We start from the raw sequence: 21926 nt of genomic DNA, 5'->3' as shown, positions 1-21926 counted from the left end.
GAGGTAACTGAAACTGCTCACTGTAGGAGAGACAGGGAATGTGGAACCCCCCCCCCCGAACTGTCGCACAGTCCGTGCTAATTATGTGTGGCTGTTCGGTTCTGTAAAGTGCTATGAGCACCCCATTAGTAAATACTACACCGTTGTTCCTAAAGGAAAAAGTTACTAGCTTAGGTTCCTGGGAGCTTTTGATCGTAACATTTTCACCAGCAGTTGAATGGGCGGCCTTGTCTCATGTGTGTTTCTGTTTCAAAGACCCCTTGTCCTGTTGGTGACTCACTGACCTGAGCTCGGGACCACCAGCGCCATAACTCAGGCCTGAACGAAGCTTACCTGCCACGTGTGCTTTCTCTACAAGGCACACGGCAGCCTTCTTGCACGTAGGAATGTCACACGGCACCGGAGCGCTAGGCCTGGGGGCCATTTGAAACAACAAAATGACCAACAGAAAGCACAAAAATGCAAAAACAACGGGGCACTAAGTGACTGGGGGACAAGCCCTTGTTGACAGCAGGAGAGCCGAGAGAAGAAGGCACGGTGTCGCCTTGTTTGACCTCAGCAGAGAATGTGTGTATAAAGTGACTCAAATATCTCCCCGTCCCGCAGCCCGTGCCCGCGAGTAGCTGTGAGTACCGACTTGGGCGTTACAGATTTCACGGAGCAGGCCGCTTGGCAAATACGGAGTCCGTGAGGATCCACTCTAAAGTTTTGCAAGCCTGTTTTGGGTAGTTTGCCCAGAGGCACTGAATGTTGTTGCCACATATTTGGCAAAAAGAAGGAACTACTACTTTCTTTCTTAGACACAGTCTTAGATTTATTCTGAACTCTAAATGTCAAAGGTAGTAGCCCCTTCGAATTTCTTGCATATGTTTTTTGTGGTGGTCATCCATTCAGTTGATTTGTGCATCAGAGTTTTTGATCATATAGTCAACACTGTTAGTCACTTGGGGGATCGCTTGCATTTTTGTCTCAGCTTAGGATACTCAGAGATGATGAGTTTTAATTGGAGAGAGCAAAACATAGATGAAAGTGGAGAGGGTGCCCATGCTGGGGGAGATGACCAAATTTAGTTGAGTTCGAGTCTCCAGGCCCGGTGTCTTCATATCTTAGGACCTCAATAAGTCCTTCCAGAGGTAATCCACCTGCAAATGCTTTGTTACCTTAAAAATGCTGTCAAAGGCCAAGGGCCTAATATTTTCTGATTTGTACACTTGTGTTGGCAATCTCGGAGGACAGGAGAAAGGCCAAAAAGAGTGAGAAGATGGGCAGGTGTTCTTGAGAAATTGAAAGCATTTGAATTACCTGAAATAGAACACCATAGATTTTTTCCAAGTGTGGCTCGGAAAGCTTTAAAGCGATTCCCTAGCAAAATCAGAATCTTTTCACGTTAAGAATGTTTGTGGCCCCATTCTTACCTTTATTCCCACCCTTCATGCCTACCGCCATCCCACCAGATAGAGGTCTTCCCTCCTGCATGCTAGGGCTTCCCTGTTCTGGAACTTTCTTGAAGCATTTTTACCTTGCGTTGGAGTTGTTGGCCTTGGTGTCCTCTCTCTCTCTGCCTCCCTGTCTTACTGTATCATCTCTCCTAGACTAGTTCAGTGCTTTCAAAAGAATAAGTGCGAAATGATTTTGGAATGGAATAAAGAGAGGGAAGAAGGGACAGTTTGGGATTACCTACGAAAGAGGCATAGTGGTTACAAGAAGTTAGCATGGCTTTCCCAAGGACAAGCCTCTCTTGAACTAACTTTTTCTTTCTTCTCCTCTCCTCCTCCTCCTCCTCTTCCTCCCCTTCCTCCCCTTCCTCCTCTTTATTTTATTTTTTTTTTAATTTTTTTTTCAACGTTTATTTATTTTTGGGACAGAGAGAGACAGAGCATGAACAGGGGAGGGGCAGAGAGAGAGGGAGACACAGAATCGGAAACAGGCTCCAGGCTCTGAGCCATCAGCCCAGAGCCCGACGCGGGGCTCGAACTCACGGACCGCGAGATCGTGACCTGGCTGAAGTCGGACGCTTAACCGACTGCGCCTCCCAGGCGCCGCCCTCCTCTTTAAATCAGTTAGTTGTCTGAGAGTTTGAGTAGTGTCGTTGTTAGGGGATATCAGAATAAGACCAGGTGTTTGACTAAGTTTCTTAGGGTCCTTTTATGGATAAGTTAGAAAAACAAGGGCTTAACTATAGACGTATCGCAGGTTGATAAACCGTTTGACTTAGTGTGGCTCACTACCTTGCCAGTGCTATTCTCATTTTCCCATCAAAGTACTATTTAAGAAGAGGAGGGTTTATACTTTTTAGGAGAAGGCGTGAAGGGGTGGAAGGTACAGGGTCGATTGTAGGTGGGAGTGTAGGGTGTGTGGGAAGCAAAACAAGAGCCATGCGTCTTTGACATTGGATGCTTTTGCACAAAGATGAGTCCACTTTGTATTTGATTTTTTTAACTTGGCTGTTTTTGTTTTGACATAAAAACATTTTAAGTTGTCATAAGATAAATAGTTTGCATATCCTTCTAAAAAGACATGGTGTCCTGGTTTAAGAAAGTGACCTTTGATAAAGGTGGGTCATGCATGTGTCTGTCTCCACGTTAGGGAGTCCGAAATCAGGATAGAAAAAGGTTTCTACCAGCCAAAGGCGACCAACATGAACAAATATACAATTAAGCTCTACTGAATGCAACTTCCTTATCCCTGGGATAGAAAAAAAAGTTGCATGTTTGTGGAATGGAGCGACCTGGGTCCATAGCAGCTCTCGTTAAAAAGATGTAAGGGTTTAGCCAACCGTTGGGATGTGGTCGGCCATCTCCAGCAGCATTAATGATGCGGTATTCAGAACAAAGGAGGTAATCATCCCACTGTTTCCTGTACTTGGCCGGGCAGCCTCTGAGTGTTTGCTTTGGGTTCTGAGCTCCACATTTTAAGAGGTAAACCAGGGAGATAAATGGCCTAGAAAGTACCTCCCACCAGGTACCAGGCAGCGTTGAAAGGCTGTGGGGTAGAAAGGAGAGCAAACTTCTCAGAAGGGGAGCTTGTGGATAGACTTAAGAACATTCTCATCTATGTCAGTTAATTCAAGCATTTTTTCCATGCATTGACACAGAAAATAGAGATTGTGTTTTTACTAATTGGTAATTGCTTCCTTCCACCAAATACCACATATACATCATTTTATGTTTATCTATATTCTTTCTAGTGGCTGCATGTATTCGACTATATAAACACACCTTTACTTTATTAAAGCCATCTCTCACTGATCGCCATTTTGCTGGGTTGCTGTTTTGTTGTTGTTGTTTTTTGGGTTTTTTGTTTGTTTTTAGCATCGTAAGCAACGGCACTGTGATGAATATTGTTGAGATTTTCCCATCACTGTGTTCTTGTCGAGTTACTTCCTGAAGACAGATTCTCAGAAACAAAATAGCTTGCTCAAAGTTACTCTCGTTTTGTTTTTTGTTTTCCTTCTTTTTTCCCCCTAAGGCTTGGATATTTCTCACCAAACAGCCTTACCGATAGAAATGGATGTATTAAAGAATTGGGATGGCCCCAAGCCAGAGGCGTGCATTGGGGATTTTGGCAGTGAGTTCAGTGTTTGTTGGACAGCGATCTAAGATCCCTTCACAAAGGTCGTGAAAGTTTTTGCATACGACCAGGTGATGGTTCTCTCTAGACGTGTCATGTTTCAGTGTTAAGAGTCTGTGAGTAAAGCAGTGCAGATTTCTCATCACAGAGCCCTGTAGAGGGGCGCCTCGGGGGCTCAATCCGTTCAGCATCCGACTCTTGACCTCTGCCTGGGTCTTGATCTTAATGTTTGTGAGTTTGAGCCCCACATTGGACTCCGTGTTGGGCACGGAGCTGACTTCAACAACAACAATACACTGTAGAAATCACTGAAAAGAGGAGGCATATCAGAGGCCGCAACCCAGCAGATCCCACGGCTGGTAGAGGGTGGTGCTTGGAAAAGGACTACTTTCTTTGATGGTTGAAGAGAAAAGATGAACAAGCCCGCTTACCGGAGCGGTGTTGTATAAAATCACTTCAACCCGATGAACTGTTGTGTCCAACTTTATATTCATTGCCTGGCCGTTAAATGAAAATAATTTTTTGGCTTATGTATAGCCCTCGCTGAAGTCTCTGTGGCCAGGAAGCTAATTCTTTCATCCACATCTCTAATGTGGCAACGTTGTCTGTATTTCTGTTCTTTGTGCATTGTGTTTTGGTCTTAAACTGTGAATATTCCATTAACGGGGAGCTCTGAATAGCCATTGTGTGACTGGAGTGATGTCCTCTCTGTGTCAGGCCCGTGCATTGTGTTCGAGAGTAAGCGTGCTGTTTTATTTCTGATGGGACTTCTCTCTTTGCCACTCACTAATATCATGTTATTGACAAGATAAGCCCGTGAATAAACCTCAGAAGTACTTGGCATTGTTGAAACATAGAATCTTTCAGTTTAGGATTATATGATCCTATATATGTTTCTGTATTTGCAAGTAGGTGGTAGAGAATCAGTGTCTTATCCTTGGGCTTTAGGTGAGAAGTGTCAGTGACACTGAGTCCAGAATTATGTTTATATGTGCCTTGCTAGGGAGAGGTTCTTTTTTTCCCCCTCCTTTTTAAAAATGAGAATCACAGGGCTCCTGGGTGACTCTGTTGGTTAAGCATAAGCATTGGGCTTCAGCTCAGGTAATGATCTCACAGCTTGTGGGATCGAGCCCTGTGTCGGGCTCTGCACTGACAGTGTGGAGCCTGCTTGGGATTCTCTCTCTCTCTCTCTCTCTCTCTCTCTCTCTCTCTCTTTCTCTCTCTCTCTCTCTCTCTCTCTCTCTTTCTCTTTCTTTCTCTTTCTTTCTCTCTTTCTTTCTTTCTCTTTTTCTTTCTCTCTTTCTCTCTCTCTCTCTTTCTCTCTCTCTCTACCCCTCTGCTGATCACGTGCTTGCACAAGTGCTCTCTCTCTCTCTCTCTCTCTCTCTCACAATAAATATTAAAATTGTTTTTTAAGTTTATTTATTTTGGGGGAGAGAGAGAGACACCATCAGTGCGGAGCCCAGTGTGGGGCTCGAACTCATGAACTGTGAGATCATGACCTGAGCTGAAGTCAGACACTTAACTAACTGAGCCACCCAGATGCCCCTAAAACCTTTTTTTCTTAATGTGTGCTATTAGACGCAAAATTATAGGATCAAAAGTTACATTTATTTTTGAAATTGTAACCACTTTAAAAGACCTTGATGCATTTTTCCCTAATTGATTTCATTTAACTATGGGACCACCGCCCATGCCCATGGCCGTGTTGTGAGTGCCCATCTCCCTGTGGACCTAGCCCCTGGGGTGGGATGGGTGGTCTCAGTGCTGTTCGACCCAGCTGTGATGCTCCATCCGGGACTGTCCCCGCTGTGGGACACAGGTGACATCGGAGGCTGTTGGAGCAGAGACCTCACCTCAGTCCACCTGACACCCAGCTGTTTCCTGCTACTAGTCTTCATGCCGCCCTTCCGTCCTGTTCTGTCAAGTCGTTTTGAAAAGCATAACTTTGTATCTGTTTATGATACATCATTCTTCCTTGTATCCCCTTAGTATGTCCTATTGCTTTTCTTTTTCTAATTGTGTTCACTTAGGTACACCTCTTTGATGGGATTTTATTATATTTTCTTGGATTAAAAAAAAATTTTTTTATGTTGAGGGACAGAGACAGAGTGCGAGTCGGGGAGGGGCAGAGAGAGTGGGAGACACAGAATCCGAAGCGGGCTCCAGGCCCCGAGCTGTCAGCACAGAAGCCAACTTGGGTTTCAGACCCACGAACTGGGAGGTCATGGCCTGAGCCGAAGTCAGTCGCTCAACTGACTGAGCCACCCGGGCCCCCTTTTTCTTGGATTTTAAATAAGCTTTTGGATTTATTTCTCTTCTCTTTTATGTGTTCACTGTTGCTGAGCTATTTTTGTAGTAATTTTACTAACAAATGGAGTTGAGCATTTTTCCTCATCGGATTTGTACTTTATTGCCATTACTCAGGGCTTGAATTTATCTTTGTGCTGACTTTGGCCAGATCCATAAAATTTGATATATAGGACTTCTGTTTTTGTTAATCTCCACCTTCCCCAGCCCCAAGTGTTTCTGTTATTTTTAAAACAATTTTATTTATGATGTATATTTCCTTGAAGCGATAACTTTTAGGAAAATAGTTTCTTTTATGTACTGGGATTTTTTTTTAAGTTTATTTTGAGAGGGAGAAAACAGAGTGCAAGTTAGGGAGGGGCAAGAGAGAGAATCCCAAGCAGGCCCCACACTGTCCACACAGAGCCCTACTTGGGACTTGAGTTCAGAAACCGTGAGATCATGGCCTGAGCTGAGATTAAGAGTTGGATGCTGGGGCGCCTGGGTGGCGTAGTCGGTTAAGCGTCCGACTTCAGCCAGGTCATGATCTCGCGGTCCGTGAGTTCGAGCCCCGCGTCGGGCTCTGGGCTGATGGCTCAGAGCCTGGAGCCTGTTTCCGATTCTGTGTCTCCCTCTCTCTCTGCCCCTCCCCCGTTCATGCTCTGTCTCTCTCTGTCCCAAAAATAAATAAACGTTGAAAAACAAAAATTAAAAAAAAAAAAAAAAAAAGAGTTGGATGCTTAACTTGACTGAGCCACCCGGATGCCCCTGGCTTTCCTGTTGAAATGCCTGGTATTTCTATGATGGTTTTGTTTTAATCTGTGCTTGGAGTGTGGTCTGCTACTTTGAAGTATTTTTTGAATTCTTTGGTATATAACACTAAATACTGTATATAGTATATTTATACCCAATAATATATTTGGTATAAATATATAAAATTATGGACATTTGGAAAAGACGTATCTCCATAAACTTCACTTACACTTCATTTTTGAAATCTGCGCTTGTATTTTAATTGCCATGGAAATGAGATGTCTTGGGTGTGGTCTGACCGTGAAGAGTTGTTTTGCTAGTGGGGTTCACGGTTTCGGGAGTGCCAGACTGTCTGTGCTGTTACTCAGTGGGCCCAGCTGGGGGTACCCCTGTCGTATGGGAAGAAATCAAGACCCAGGTTCCCCGAAACCTGATCTGCGACCTAGACCCTGTCCACGAGGGGTTCTGATCAGAAAGCTAACCTGTTAGAGGAACTTTCATCCCTATAAAAGGCAGAAATTATTTTCTTCACGCTTTTGATAAAATCTGGATGCATCCTGCTTCACCCTATTTATTATGGACACTGAACATGGGACACTTAATTTATTATATTTTTAAGTGTTTAATGTATAGATTTATTTTGAGGGAGGGAAGGGGAGAGGGAGAGAGAGGGATGAAGGGAGAGAGGGAGAACACGTGCACAGGAGGGGCAGAGAGAGAAGAGAGACAGAATTCCAAGCAGCCTCCCTGATGTCAGCTCAGAGCCCAGCTCAGGGCTCGATCCCACGAACTGTGACATCATAATCTGAAATCAAGAGTCAGACGCTCAACTGACTGAGCCACCCAGGTGCCTCTTAATTTATTTTCCAAAACCACCTGCCTCCGTTCACTTAACATTAATAGTCACATATAATGAGCAATTGAAAATTTGTATATTTTGCAAGTTTTTAGGATATACAGAGACTAAATTATGTTGCCTTTCATGCTAATAAAATTATTTAAGACTCCTTGGCTTCATACACGTTTCCTGTCTGCATAATGTTTAATAGTAATTTGAGTTTCTGATGTTTTATTGTGATCATGGTGGGGCAGTAACTGTATTTGGGCCTAAATCTTTGTCAGATTTTTTGGAACATTATTTCCTTAATCTATGTTATTGGAAGCAAAGGGACTGGGTTGGAAATCACAAAGTTGTGTGTGTTTATGTGTGTATATATAGAAATAATACTAAATAACTGTAACCTCTCCAAAGACTCATGATGTGTTTTGCCAGATTGGTTTCTTTTATTTATTTATTTATTAAAAAAAAATTTTTTTGACATTTATTTATTTTTGAGACAGAGAGCATGCACGGGGGGGGGGGGGGGGGGCTCAGAGAGAGGGAGACACAGAATCCGAAACAGGCTCCAGGCTCTGAGCTGTCAGCACAGAGCCCGACGCGGGGCTCGAACTCACGGACCACGAGATCATGACCTGAGCCGAAGTCGGACACGTAACCGACTGAGCCACCCAGGCACCCCAAAATTGGTTTCTTTCAAATGAGACCAGTGTGCACCCCGTGGTGGGATGTGCGTGCCTGCCTCCCATCTAGCCCCCCGGGGGGTGGTCTCCGTGCTCCATCCAGGAGCACTGGGGGGTGGGGTTGTCGGGCTCCACCCAGGACCAGCTCCTGCTCTGGGGTGTTTGTGTGACAAGGCGGCGTCCCGTGTCTTCTCCACAAGAAAAGGCATTGTTACCAAGGCAGACAGTGGCACTGGGCACAGCTACGGACGCGCCAGGGCCAGAGAAAAGCTTCGCCGGAGGGACCGGAGGCACCGTTGACAGTCGCCGCAGGTTGTGGTAATGCAGCAGTTACATCGTGTTCCTTTGCCAACACGTGTTAGTGGATTAGCTCTAAGGTAGGAGCGCTTTCGATGAAAGTTCTGAACAGGGCACCTGGGTGGCTCAGTCGGTTGATCATCTGACTCTTGACGGTGGCCCAGGTCATGAGCCCCATGTCATGCTCCCTGCTGAGCCTGGAGCCTGCTTAAGACTCTTCTGTCTCTCCCTCCCCTTCTCCCTCCCTCTGCCTCCCCCCGCCCCCCCCCCCCCGCCCCTTTCCCCAACTCACGCTTGCTCATGCAAAGTAGCGTCTTCGTTTTGTGCAGATAAATATCCAGAAGCAGAATTGCTGGGTCACGTGGTGGCAACAGATCAGACGGAAGCTCTGCTTCTAATCACTTGAGGAACCTTCCTGCTGTTTGCTGCAGGGGCTACACCACTTTCCTTCCTGTCAGCGGTGCCTGAGGGCTTCCCTTGCTCCACATCCTCCTCAGCCCTTGTTACTTCCTGTCCTTTTGAGGCGAGCCTTTCTCCCAGGTGTGCGGTGACATCTCCTTGGGGCTTTGGTTTGCATTTCCCTGATGATCAACGTTGTAGAGCATCTCTTCTTGTACCTGTTGGCGTCTCTGTCTTTGGAAAAGTGTCTGTTCAGATCTTCTCATTTTTTAACGGGATTGTGGTGTTTTTTGTTTGTTTGTTTTGTGTTGTTTGCTATTGAGTTGTAGGAGTTCTTTATGTAATTCAGACCTTGAGCCTTATCAGAGAAATATTGGTACTGATTTTCTCCCGTTCAGTAGGTTGTCTTTTCATTTTATTGATGGTCTCCTTTGTCAGGAGAAGCTTTTTAGTTTGACGTCGTTCTGGTTATTTATTTACTTATTTTTGCTTTTGTTGCTTTTGCTTTGGGTGTCCGATTCAAAACCGTCATCTCCAAAACCAACATCAGGAGTTTCGTGGTTGTAGGTCTTACATTCAAGTCTTGAATGTGTTTTGAGTTGATTCTGTGTAGGCTGTAAGATGGGGTCCAGTTTCATTCTTGGGCATGTGGTGGTCCAGTTTTCCTAGCGCCATTTATTGAAGGGACTATTTTTCTCCATTGTATATTCTTGCTTCCTTTATCACAAATCAAGTGGGAATTTTTATTATTATGTTTTTTACAAAGTTTTATTTATTTTGAGAGAGAATACATGCGGGGGAGGGGCAGAGAGAGAGGGAGAAAGAGAGAATCTCAAGCAGGCTCCATGCTGTTGGTGTGGAGGCCTTTGTGGGGCTGGATCTTACAAACCGTTGAGATCATGACCTGAGCCCAAATCAGGAGTCGGATGTTTAACTGACTGAGCCACCCGGGCACCCCTCAAGTGCGAATTCTTAATATACAAGGGCTTTCTTTGCATAAGTACATTTTACTGGATGAGGTGACAATGGCTGTTGCTGGCAGAAAAATCTTTGTGTCTTTATATTAGAAACTTTCTGAAATCTGATGTCTTTTGGGGCTAGAACAAGGTGATATTGGAACAAATGGCAGATCTGTTTAGGAGTTTCCATCACTTCCCACCCCCCCACCCCCTTAACCTTTGTGCAGAATGAAGGGCTCAAACTCAACCCTGAGATCAAGAGTTGCCTGCTCTACTGACTGAGCCAGCCAGGGGCCCCAGGAGTTGGTTTCTTATTCTGTGCAGTTTCATTGAACATTATAATATATGTCCTAATACAGTGAAGGTTAGGTTTAACAAGAAATTAACTTTTCTTTCTCCCATGTTTTGAGAAAAATATTTGAGCTGGTATAAATGGTAGTTCCTGACAAGGTAGAAGGGAGTCCGGCTTGGAGAATTCATGATGCCGACAACACTGTAATTAGTCTTAGGTCCTAAATGAGTTCATGCCATTACCAAAGGACACTCTTGACAGTCGAAGAATGAAAGGTAACTTGGAAAGGTGGACAGCCAAGATCAATCATTTAAAATTGCTGCCTTACCAGTCTGTAGATTTACCTCATAAATTAAAAACCAGGATTTTTTTTGTTTCTTTGTTGGTTCAAGTTGGAAGTAACCTAAGTCATGGTCAGGAGAGAGTACTCTCGGTGGCAAGGGTAACGATGAATGTAGAAGTCACAGCACTGTTTTGTTTGTATTTTAAAGAAAGTGCTAACCTAGTTGACAGAGTTGTGACTCACCCCCCTCCCCCGAGACGGATGGATGTTTGCTTTGGAAATCCTGAGTGAAGAGTTGGAGGAATTACCCCCTTGGGCTGAGAGTGACTGATGGAGGAAGGCCAGGCTGCCTACAGGACGAGGTAATGGAGATACATTAAAGTCTCATGTGAGGCTGGGCTGACTTTAGATGAACAACACACTTCCGGTTTTTGTGATCGCTTTAATTAGCTTTAATGAGAGGCTCAGCTAGGAGTTTGTACCCCTCCACTTCTGCTGTGTGCTTCCAAGGTTGTCTGCCAGGGTAACCTGGGTTTGGCTTTTTTTTAAATCTTTTTTTCTTAAAGTTTATTTTACTTACTTTGAGAGAGAAAGAATCCCATGCAGGCTCCAGGCTCTGAGCTGTCAGCACAGAGCCCGACGCGGGGCTCGAACTCACGGACCGCAAGATCATGACCTGAGCCGAAGTCGGACGCTTAACCGACTGAGCCACCCAGGCGCCCCGCCCTTGATGTATTTGTGACACATTCTTGAGTCTGGAAAGCCCGAGTTTGGTGCATTGTCTCTCTGTCATTGTCTATGCAGTTCTAGGTGCATGGAGTCGTCAGGGTGATAGACCTGCTTGGGGTCTCAGGCAGTAGGGCAGCACTTTTGGTGGCCCTGGCGCAGAAAACCCTTACAGGCTCCCTGGACCTGACTGATGAAGGTGCAGAGAAAGGGTAGGTCAGGAAGCAGAGGTCTCCTGGATTCCGTCTCCCTCCCGTGCCCTTGCTGTGTGCCATTACTCTGCTCGTCGTGCCACATGGCTTCTTCATCATTTTCTAGTTGGGCTCTCACTCTCAACGGCAGCTCCAGACATTGGCTTTGGTCCTTTGATGGATAACCACCGGGAGTTCTGTTTTGGTTCCTTCTGGAGGCTGTGCGTTGGATATACAGAGGTTCCTGGAGTAGTCGTTTTACTTGGGTGTGCGGAGGAGGGCAGGAGGGACCCTGCCCTTCTCGTAAAGCATTAGATTCCCTGTAGCTAAGGGGTTTGGTAAACTGCTCTTGAATGAATTTCCCTATCAGTGGATATTGACACAATGGCTACTAACACAAAGATTGTATCCTTAGCTAAAGAGCTCATGTCCTTCATTTGCTCCTCTTTCTAAGACAGTGGTTCTCTGCCCTCCCCCCACCCCCCAACCTCACCATCAGCAGTGGTGCAACATCAACTGGGAACTAGTTAGAAATGTTGGTCCTCAGGACTCACCCCAGACCTGGTGACTCCGAGACTCTGAGGTGAGGACCAGAAATCTGTGCTTTAATAGATTTATGCTTTCAATTTTGATTTATGCTTAGATTTGAGAACCAGTGGTTTTTGGTGTTGGGGGTTTTGGGGGGTTTTGTTTTTGTTTTGAGAGGGGGGAGGGGCAGAGAGAGCGGGAGAGAGAATCCCAAGCAGGCTTCACGGTGTCAGCACAGAGCCCGACACAGGACTCGATCCCACAAACCTGAGGTCATAACCTGAGCCGAAGTCAAGAGTCTGATGCTCCACCAGCTGAGCCCCCCAGGCACCCCTGGGGTTTCTTTTAATGGTACCTTTTGTTATTATTTTCTCGGGAAGTAAAGATGTTTGACATGTGGCATTCTCCAGAGTGCCTATAGCTAATGGTTACCTCCTTGCACATCCCTCCCTCAGTCCGACGAAGGGGTCTCTTGCCACCTCACCCCCGGGTCACTCCCAGATGTAGTCACTTCCTCCACAGAGAACTGAAAAAGGAGAGAAGTGCTGGAAGGTCTGGAACTTTCCATCCTGGGGCTTATGGTTTAAATGGCAGAATCGAGCCAAGTTTGGTAACCCCATCAGAGAGAAAGCACTTTTTGATTGGGTCACACACGTACAAGTAATTTTGTTTTCTTTGCCCTAAGTGGAAATGTTCTTCCTCCTTTATAAAATCTAGATATCAGGTAAGGAACTATACTTTGGATGGCTGAATGCCCTTTTTTCCTGTGCAGTCTCTTGAATGTGACATTTTCCTTTCTTCTTCTTCTCCTTCTTCTTTTGCATTTGTCAAGCCACGAAGGGTAAAAAAAAAAAAAAAAGTTTACATGTCAGTTAACGATTTCATTTCTGATGGATTAATCTTAAAAGAGAAAAGCTTTTTTTATTGAACCCTCTCTTTAAAATTTTAAAAATTAAATATATTTCATTTTCCCACCCCCCGGACAGTTGGAGAATATATCTCACCAGGGGTGCCAGGTGGCTCTATGGGTTAAGTATCTGAATGTTGATCTCAGCTCAAGGCTTGATCTTAGGGTGTTGAGTTCGGTCCCCACGTTGGGCTCCACACTTGGCTTGAAACCTACTTAAAAAAAAAAAAAAAAGTTTCTCACCATTGATTTTTCTTAAATACATACATAATAAACAGCAAGATTTATACTTTGTTACAACATCATTGCAAGTTTTTAAGGAATAAAATCAAGTATGACAATTGAAAAAAAAAAATACCCATGACCAAGTTGGACTATTCTTTACCAGCTCAAGAAATTGTAGGGATGCCTGGGTGGCTCAGTCAGTTAAGCTTCTGACTCTTGATTTGGGTTCAGGTCATGATCTCACAGTTTGTGGGTTCAAGCCCCATGTCGGGCTCCATGCTGACAACATGGAGTATGCTTGGGATTCTCCCTCTCTCATTCTCTGTCTCCCTAACCACCCCCCCCCCCCGCCCACTGCTTACACATGTGCATGCTCTCTCTCTTCTCAAAATACATGAATAAACTTAAAAAAAAAAAAAAAGGAAATTGTATGTGCATGTTTATGGGAGAAGGTACCAGACCCTACCAGTTTTCTATGAAAAAAACCCTGATGTTACTATAGACGACTGTTTTCTCCCATCTCTGTATAATGTTTAACTTGTGTTTGTAACATAGGCTCAATTTGTGGTAAAAATTCCACTTTTGAGATGACAAGCCTATACCAGGAGTGGGCGCTGAGCAGAGCACTCACGTCCCTCTTGGGGGTTTATCTTTGTATCTTGACTTCATAGAATGTCTACAGCTGGAAATAGTACAGCTGAATACAGGAGGAGAAACGGAATGTATATATGTATGTATGTGTGTCCATAAGTAAAACGTCAGCTAAAGTAGAATAGTCAGCATGCAAGCCTAGAAAAATAGGACTCAGGGAGGCACAAATGGGCAAGGGAGGCACACTGAAAATGGACGAGAGGCCTAGACCTGGAGGTATTCCAGGTTCAAAACATGGCCTCCAGCAGGCACCCCCACCTCTCCCCTCCACTGGTCCAGTGCTCACCCAGCACATCTGATTATTCGCTGGAGAACATGGTAACAGGGAAAGGATGGTATTCAGCTGGGCGTCTTTGGCTGTGAGAATCAAAACCAACTTAAGGAGGGTTTTCTCAGGATACCAAAGTACCCCCAAGGAATCCAGGACCCTCAGAGAAAACCTGGGGTCAGAGGGAAAGCACAGGGAACATGGAGAACTCTGTTGTCTCGACTGCCCTCAGCTTCACCCCACCTTTCTGCACATCAGCAGAGCCACCTGCTGTGGGCAGAGCCACCTGCATCTGGAGCCTGGCTGAAAACCCGAGGAAAGAAGCATCTTGCTTAGCATGGGTCTGATGCCTCCGTGGGGCCCATCCAGGCCTTGGCTGGGTGAGATGTGTGTGTACCGGGAGGCAGTACGGGAGAGTCCCCTCTGACCCTGTAGCTGGATCAGAAAATTCCAAAGAAGGGAGTAGTTCATGTAGAGGGGACCGAAGCATCCCCCCCACGCATACCATGAACGTGTTGCTGTGGATTTATTCATTAACTTCACGCTCTAGGGGAGGAATCCTCTTTGGCTCCAAGAAAAGCTCAGTGTTGGACCTAAGAAACCTTGGGCTAGACTGGGAATCAAGGTCAAGGATGACAGTGAATTTTCCAAAGTGACTCCACCCCATGAGGCCTCGTCAATGCCAGCAGGTGATGCCTCCAGTGACACCTGTGTCTGTCAGTGCTGTGCCTTTAAAAACAGCTCTGGTGACGAGCAAGGCCAAAATTCACGGTAAATGTCTGCGTGATGCAAAAGCCTCATGAGCCTCTGCTCTCAAAAGGTCCTTTCCTCTGAATGGCATCCTGATCTGATGGAGATCGATGCATTTCAACTGATAGTGTCAGAAAAATATATAGGTTACTAGCTGTTAAGCCGTTTACCTTCATCATGAGCTCATTTGCTCATTGAGTTGTTAATTCAAGCTGAGAATGAATCTTGGTCCACAGACTCAAGGGTGCAAAAAAAATACTGTATTTTTCTCAATCTACTCATCTTCTACCCCAGGGTGGTAGCAGAAAGGTTAACGTTGGGTCTCTTTCCCACACACCCCAGCAAGGTTGTGCCAGGATTCCAAGTTCTTTTTTTTTTTAATTTATTTTTATTTTCTTAACGTTTATTTCATTATTGAGAGAGAGAAAGCGTGGAAGCAGGGGAGGGACAGAGAGGGAGGGAGACACAGAGTCCAGAGCAGGCTCCAGGCTCTGAGCTGTCAGCACAGCTCATGGGCTCAAACCCACGAACCGCGAGATCATGACCTGAGCCGCAGTCAGATGCTCACTGGACTGAGCCACCCATGTGCCCCCCAGACTTCGACATTCTTATGATATGTCATGAGGTCTGGAAGACCCATCCCCCCACCCTTGGCTCATCTCTTCGCACTGGTCCCTGCTGCTTCTGGGTGAGAGTTGAGGCTGGGGAAGGTACTTTGTCACAGCAGGAGTCCTGCCATTCCCTCCGGCCTCCTGCGTGTCTGCCACCCCGACCGGGCAGGTGCAGTCCTGTGCTCCTCCACGTCTCCCACTCAGCCCTCCTGCAAGACTCTCCTTAGGGGACAATTGCTTTCCTCTCCAGCCCTATTCTCCTGACAAAATCTGGCTGCAGCCTCCCCGAAGCAGAGAAGTTAGAGCCCTCGAGCCACAGCAATGAGGGCAGTGGGGAGAGACAAATATAGGAGCCTTCTGCCACAGGGGGACTGTCCCCAGGCAGCCGGGCAGAGGCTAGGCTCTGTTTCCCCTGCACTCCTAGAGCTGCGGTCACCCACAGTCGGATCCCCACTTTGGGGGCGTCTCCCGCTCTTCCTCAGGGCTCCAGATTTGTGGGTGGCTGTACCTGCCCCACCAGCAAGGGGGACAGGGGCATCTATCGTTGGGCTGTTTCCCAGGGCAGTCCGGAAACCTGCTTCTTCTGGAGAAGTAGCCTTCACATCCCGAAGAATTTTCCATAAATCTTCAGTGCATGCATGAAAGCCTAGGGAGAGGTTTCTTTTTCCCTTCTCTGGCGATGAATGACTTGGTTGTGGAGATATTGCTGCGGGGAAACTCACCCGCCTGGTGCACATGCACTGTGCACTTGTGCCCTTGGGCTCCCAAAGCGACGAGTAATTGTGACTGCAGACAGCTTCACCGAGCACCCACCGTCCTTGGCTGTTGTGTCATGCACTACCTGGCCCACAGCGCAGCTAATGCATTAAAAAAAAAAAAAAATAGAGACAATAGAAACATTTGGTGTGGAGGGGGGTACATTTAGGGTGAAATCTTGGAGACCCCCCCAGCAGATGGCAAGGCTTGCTCACAGCGTCAATAAAAATTTGCTACCTTGGGCCCCCAGCATGTTACAGAGGACCGGTGAATGCCTCTTCATCTAGAATTTCAGTACAGGCTCTACTTAAAATATTTATGCAACAGTGCTTCTTAACCCCCGCCAAAAGCATAGGTTCACATGTATACTGTTACCCTAGCTGTCGCTAACCTATAACCAGCGGAGGACCCTTCGAGGGTATTGGGAATGTTGGAAAGTCAACTGTCACGGGTTACATTTGTAGTGGCTGATAAAGTAGCCTTGGTTCCTAAACAGAAATATTTATCTCGTGACCAGAATGGCTCTTCAGCAGCAAAGACATGTGACAGAGGAGAGAGAGGGGAGTTGACTAACACAGAACGTAGAAGGACCAGAGGAACCAATGAAGCAGAAGCTGTTAACCTGGCTTAGTATTGGCAGGGAGACGGGAGTAGTCCTTGGTGTTACGGTTAAGAGAGAAATGTTACTAAAAACACAGCTGGAAATCCTTCTGCTAGGGAGTATCTTTTTAGGTCAATAGAGACACATTCGTGTATTGTGTTTATAAATGCATCATGCACATGTAACAAAGTAGAAGATTAAAAACAGGCTAATGCTGATCGTTTTTTTCTTTATTCATATTTGATTGTTTTTTAAACTTACAGTAAAGAACAAGCATGCTTTTGAAGGAAGTAGAAGTTGAAAGTTCTCTTTCTGACAGTTGAGGATCAATGATATAGTTCAACCCAAAGGTATCTGACCTGAGTCTGCACTTCTGTTCTTCTTGTTCAGCTGACATTTTAGCGTCTGGTTTCATTTTTCCCTCTGATAAACAGGTAACTGGCATTTACCTGAGGCGGGACAATCGAATTTAGATGCTGAGCGTTGATAGCAGGTGGCTGTTGACTAGTTCTAGAAGGTGTCTTAGAGAACCAAAACCAGGCACCGCCGGGGGTGTTGGGAGAGAGAGGCTGGAAGGGTCTGTCGTCGGTTATTTTTGGTCACTGAGCTCTGTGCCCGTGGAGAAGTGAGGAGTGAGGGCATGCATGGGGGGAGGCGTTTTTATTGGTTTAAGTCCGGTGAACTTCAGGATACGAGATAAGCAGCTGTTTTGGTGGCTTGATTAGCACACTTCTTGATAACAGTGTCTCTGCTGGTCTCCGTCTGCCCTCCTGGTTTGTCCGCAGTCCCCTGTGGTCTGCATCCTGGACCAGCCCCTATGACAAATTGTCCTCAGGGGTCACCTGTGGCTGCCTTACTAGGCGCTCAACTCCGCGACATCGTGTTCGTCCCCATCCGCAGCCCTCGACGTCGCTCATCTTTCCCTGGGCTAGCGGTCTCGGCACCGGCACGCTGTTTCTTCTGCCTCTGTATCCCCTCGCTCTGTATCTCCTCCTTAAGTTCTTCCTCCTGTGTCTCCCTTGATCCTTCACTGTGTCTTCTGTCCTCACGCTTCCTTTAGTCCTGGGACTTCAGCTGTTGTGTTTCTGGAGGTAAAAGCCTAGCAGCCAGTCCTCTTTCTCTCCACCGTGAGTCCTGTTGTTGCCGAGAGTGTTATCACAAGATGGCTTTTCAAATCCGAACACATTGGCTTCAACACAAAATCCACAGGCATCGGACGCACTTAGAGCTCCTCTCCTGGCTCCGCGAGGAGGCCCCTGGATGGTCTGTGCGCGGTTTCCTCATCGCCGATGAAACAGGCTCCTGTGTGAGCCTCTCTAGTCAAATGAAAGTGGAGTTAATTAAAAAAGAAAAAAAAAAGTCTTATTACCTCAAGGCACAAAGGCATATAAATTTCACAAAGCGTTCACAAAGCTGATCCAAAAAATGCTGGGTTGGTTTGTGGTCCATGCTAACCTGTAAAACTAAGTTAAAATGATTAGAGCGGTCCCTTTCCAGCTGGACCACTATACTTAATACACACAAAACAACGGACATTGCCACTAAGACACTGTGTGAGGGTTCAAGCGTCTGGAACATGGGCATTACTGGGGCCACAGGCTCAGCTGGGCTTTGACAGAAGGAATAAGAAAAGCAGTATCTTGTGTGAGGAATGAAACAAAGGAAGGGTCAAGGGTGTGTTCTTTGGAACATAGTAAGACTTAGCCTGACTAGAACCGGAGTTATTTGTTGTAAGCTGGAGGAAGATAAGATAAATTAGAGCTAGGTTATGGAAGCCTGTGAAAGTCCGTGGAGGAGTCGACATTTGATGGAAGAGAATATTGTTGCCACCCAGGATCCTCATGTAAGGAATGCTGGATTTCGAAATGAGACCAGAGAAGTGGAGAGTTGGAGGTCTCCTATAAGGTGGGGTGGGAATGACCAGTATTTCTCAAGCATGTGTTATAAACCATGCCCTGGATCTCATAGTCTTTCCTGTTACAGCACAACCTTAGGGGTCGATCTCAACTGGCCCCCTTTGTGAGGACTTGTGTAAATTCTGCCAAGCGGCTGGGGCGGGATGTAAGCACAGGGACCTCTGACCTCAAAGCCCAATGAAGATCGAGGGAGGACATTTTAATCTGTTCTTCATTTTATAGCCCAGAAAGATGAGGCCCAGGAGGGAGGGGGCTGTTGAGGGTGGCAGAGGTTAGAGGACAGGGACACCGGGTCTGCAAGAGAGTGGGCGGGCGGAGGTCTGCAGAGAGAGGGCAGGGTCAAGGCCGCTGCTGTCGGCGGCTGGGGGTGCCCCGGTATTCGCCAGGTGTGGTGGACCAGAGTGAGAAAGACGGGGCACAGAACAGTGGGATGTTCAAGGGAAAGTGGTGCTGGACTGCTCTGGGACGGGGGATGGCTTGCGCATAATCCCAAGGTTTTAATCCCAGGGAACTGCCACATGCCGAGAAAAATCCTCGGTGGAGCTGGTTTTCGGGGAAAGGCCACGTGCTTCTTACGGAGTAGTCTGACTCTGAAATGACAGAGATACCAAAATACGAAAACGAATGGTATTCTTGAGCCGGCTTCTAGACCCGCCGACAAACGCCTGAACAGCGTTGGAAGCGCCAGTGAGAGGCTGGGAGGAACAGCCCTTGTCTTTGAAGCGATGGGGAGATGCCGAAAGAGCAAGCAACCCAGCTTTCACCGAGAGCGAGGGGGACCCATGCCTGCATGAGCCCGTAGGCTCTGTGTCATTCTGGCCCGTCCCTCCCACCCCCACCTCACCCCCCAATCACGGAAAATGGCTTAACTCTGCTCATTTCTCAACTCTAGAGCTGTCTCCGGTAATCGAGCATATTTTGCCATCACGTCCTCCTCAACGAGATTCCTTTTCTTCCAGAATGATTGTCGCAGCACCGGACGGACTGCTGAGCTATCAAATTGTCTCCATCTTTTGACCACACTAGGGGAATGGAGTTGAAATATTGATTGCGGTAGTTTTCCGGCCTTACATAATTGAGGTGAGGTGTCCTTTTTCCATATGGCTGTCCTTAACTTGCCACGTTGTGTCCTTTAACTTTGTTTTGTGGAGACACTAATCCCTTCTTTCTCCCTACCTTTTATGCTCTAAAATCCTTTCGGGGTACTCTTCATCTGCAAATGTATTAGAGGGCAGAAAGGACTTTATCGGAAGAAATATGAGCAAACTGTTTGGCTCTGAAGAATAAAGGGGAAATGTATTACTCTTCAGATTAAATCAACAGAAGTACCCTATTTCCATAAACACACTATGCAGAAAGTGGATTGTATTAGAGAAACGCAATAGATGGAAGGGAGTATTATTAAGGCTACTTGGGAAAAAATGGAGATATTTAAATATTAATATATTGCTGGCTTTATTCAACTAAAGAGAATCTAGAAAACAGAGAATTTAAAAAGAAAAAGGGCTGTTGTTTCACTTGCAGGGATAATGCCTATTAAAATTTTAGTGCATGACTTGTAGTATTCATATTACAAATGTTGGTAATGATGTGTGTGTGTTGCATGTTAAGTTGCTAGATATGTGCAAACGAGTAACGTTTATCACATGTCTGCCCTAGGCCAGGCTCTATCCTAAGCACTTATATCAATGTGTGAATTCTTACCACCCTGTGAAGTGGGGTTTTTTCTTATCCCCATCGTAAGAAAATTGAGGTTCAGATACATGACTTGATAAATAAACCTCTCACACGGCTGGCAAACCCACTCAGAACATACCAGTGGGCTTTTTTCCACCTACTTCTCCTCCTTAAGAAGATGCTTATTCCTTTTTCTCTACAGCGTATGTTGTTCAGTTACATGGCGATAGAATGATGTCCCTTCCCTGCCTCCTTACGTGCGACTTTTGAGCACATCCATTATTTCCCGAGGACATAACTGCTACAGGCAGCTTGGCAGAGTCCGTGGGGATGTGGGGACGTTGGGGTTTTTTATTGACCTTGCTGATGGTCTCAAAAGTTTATATTCTCACGAGGGCTATCTGGTGACCCCAAGCCCTCAGCATTATGGGTAGGTTGCAATTTGAATAGTTTTGTTTTTTTAAAAGATGCGATGTATACTTGCTCAGGTCCATACTCTTGCCTCTAATACTTTAGAGCAGTGGCCACCTGCCTGGTCCCCACCCCAGTCTTCATTTTGTCACGGAGGATTTGCAGGACAGGGAGCTAGAGCTAGACGCCTGGGTTCAGCGCATGGCGGGACTCCTCTGCCTCAGCTTCCCCAACAGGAAAAGGGAAATGATACTGAAATGTCTCTTGTAATGGTGGCAGGTGATGACTGATGTAAGGTGCTTGGGAGCAGTGCCTGACTCTTGGGATGTGCTCAGCTAATTGTCAGCTCTTACCACCTTCCAAAAGTCTATGCTCCTGTAATTTAAAAAAGGGGGCGGCGCCTGGGTGGCTCAGGCGGTTAAGCGTCCAACTTCGGCTCAGGTCATGATCTTGCAGTTCGTGGGTTCGAGCCCCACGTGGGGCTCTGTGCTGACAGCTCAGAGCTTGGAGCCTGCTTTGGATTCTGTGTCTCCCTCTCTGTCTGCTCCTCCTCTGCTCATGCTGTCTGTCCTTCTCTGTCTCAAAAATAATCCTTAAAAAATTAAAAAAAAAATAAAAAAGCAAAGCAAGAATCGCAAAGGGTATACTTGTTTGGAATGACACGATTATCATCTAATTTGTGATTCACAGCAGAGTCTACTGTGCTCACTTTGTTGTGTCGTTAGTGGGGTTTTTTGTTGTTTTTTTAAAAAAAAATAAAAAAAAATTTTTTAACATTTATTTATTTTTGAGACAGACAGAGAAAGAGAGAGCATGAATGGGGGAGGGTCAGAGAGAGGGAGACACAGAATCCGAAACAGGTTCCGGGCTCTGAGCTGTCAGCACAGAGCCCGACGCGGGGCTCGAACTCACGGACCACGAGATCACGACCTGAGCCGAAGTCGGGCGCTTAACCGACGGAGCCACCCAGGTGCCCCTGTTGTGTCGTTAGTGTTAACACTGTGAGCACCCTTGCAGGTCTCACGTCACCATCCCTGCCTCCGTCCATGCTGATGGGTCACAGGTGACGACGAGACCATAATAACAGGAGTGTGAAATCAATTGAAAGGGACGGTGCTTGGTGAGCTCACAGAGCACTTTCCCACGCATTGCTTCACCGGATCCTCATGACACAGCTGTAGGGAGCCAGGGCGCCTGTGACTCACCTTGTTTCACACAGGAAGGAGGAATTAAGTGACTTGATCACTCAAGGTCATGGAGATGGTCATTGGCAGAGGTGGACATGTGTACTCCAGGCTTCCTGACTGTGAAACCTTACTCTTGGTGCTTCCTGACATCACGAGCT

The 21926-nt window shown here is 46.3% G+C and overlaps 1 protein-coding gene and 1 long non-coding RNA gene across 6 annotated transcripts in view; one reads left to right on the top strand and one right to left on the bottom strand.

Annotated features, from left to right (window-relative positions):
- The window catches only part of KANK1 (KN motif and ankyrin repeat domains 1), a 209952-nt gene that overhangs the window by 49178 nt on the left and 138848 nt on the right, over nucleotides 1–21926 (top strand). For all 5 annotated transcript variants that reach the window (XR_006710263.1, XM_045469012.1, XM_045469011.1 and 2 more), the window contains exon 2: nucleotides 19453–19573. The gene's annotated coding sequence lies outside the window, so the exon portion shown is untranslated. The remainder of the gene's footprint in view (nucleotides 1–19452; nucleotides 19574–21926) is intronic.
- On the bottom strand, nucleotides 12618–17598 carry LOC123593333. Its single transcript, XR_006710265.1, has 2 exons — nucleotides 15943–17598; nucleotides 12618–12927 (listed from the first exon to the last, which is right to left on the bottom strand). It is a non-coding gene; the product is annotated as an uncharacterized LOC123593333 (long non-coding RNA).

The sequence above is a fragment of the Leopardus geoffroyi genome, chromosome D4, assembly GCF_018350155.1.
Source record: "Leopardus geoffroyi isolate Oge1 chromosome D4, O.geoffroyi_Oge1_pat1.0, whole genome shotgun sequence".
NCBI lineage: Eukaryota > Metazoa > Chordata > Mammalia > Carnivora > Felidae > Leopardus > Leopardus geoffroyi.
The sequence above is the reverse complement of the archived record's forward strand: the minus strand, read 5'-3'. Positions and strand labels throughout refer to the sequence as shown.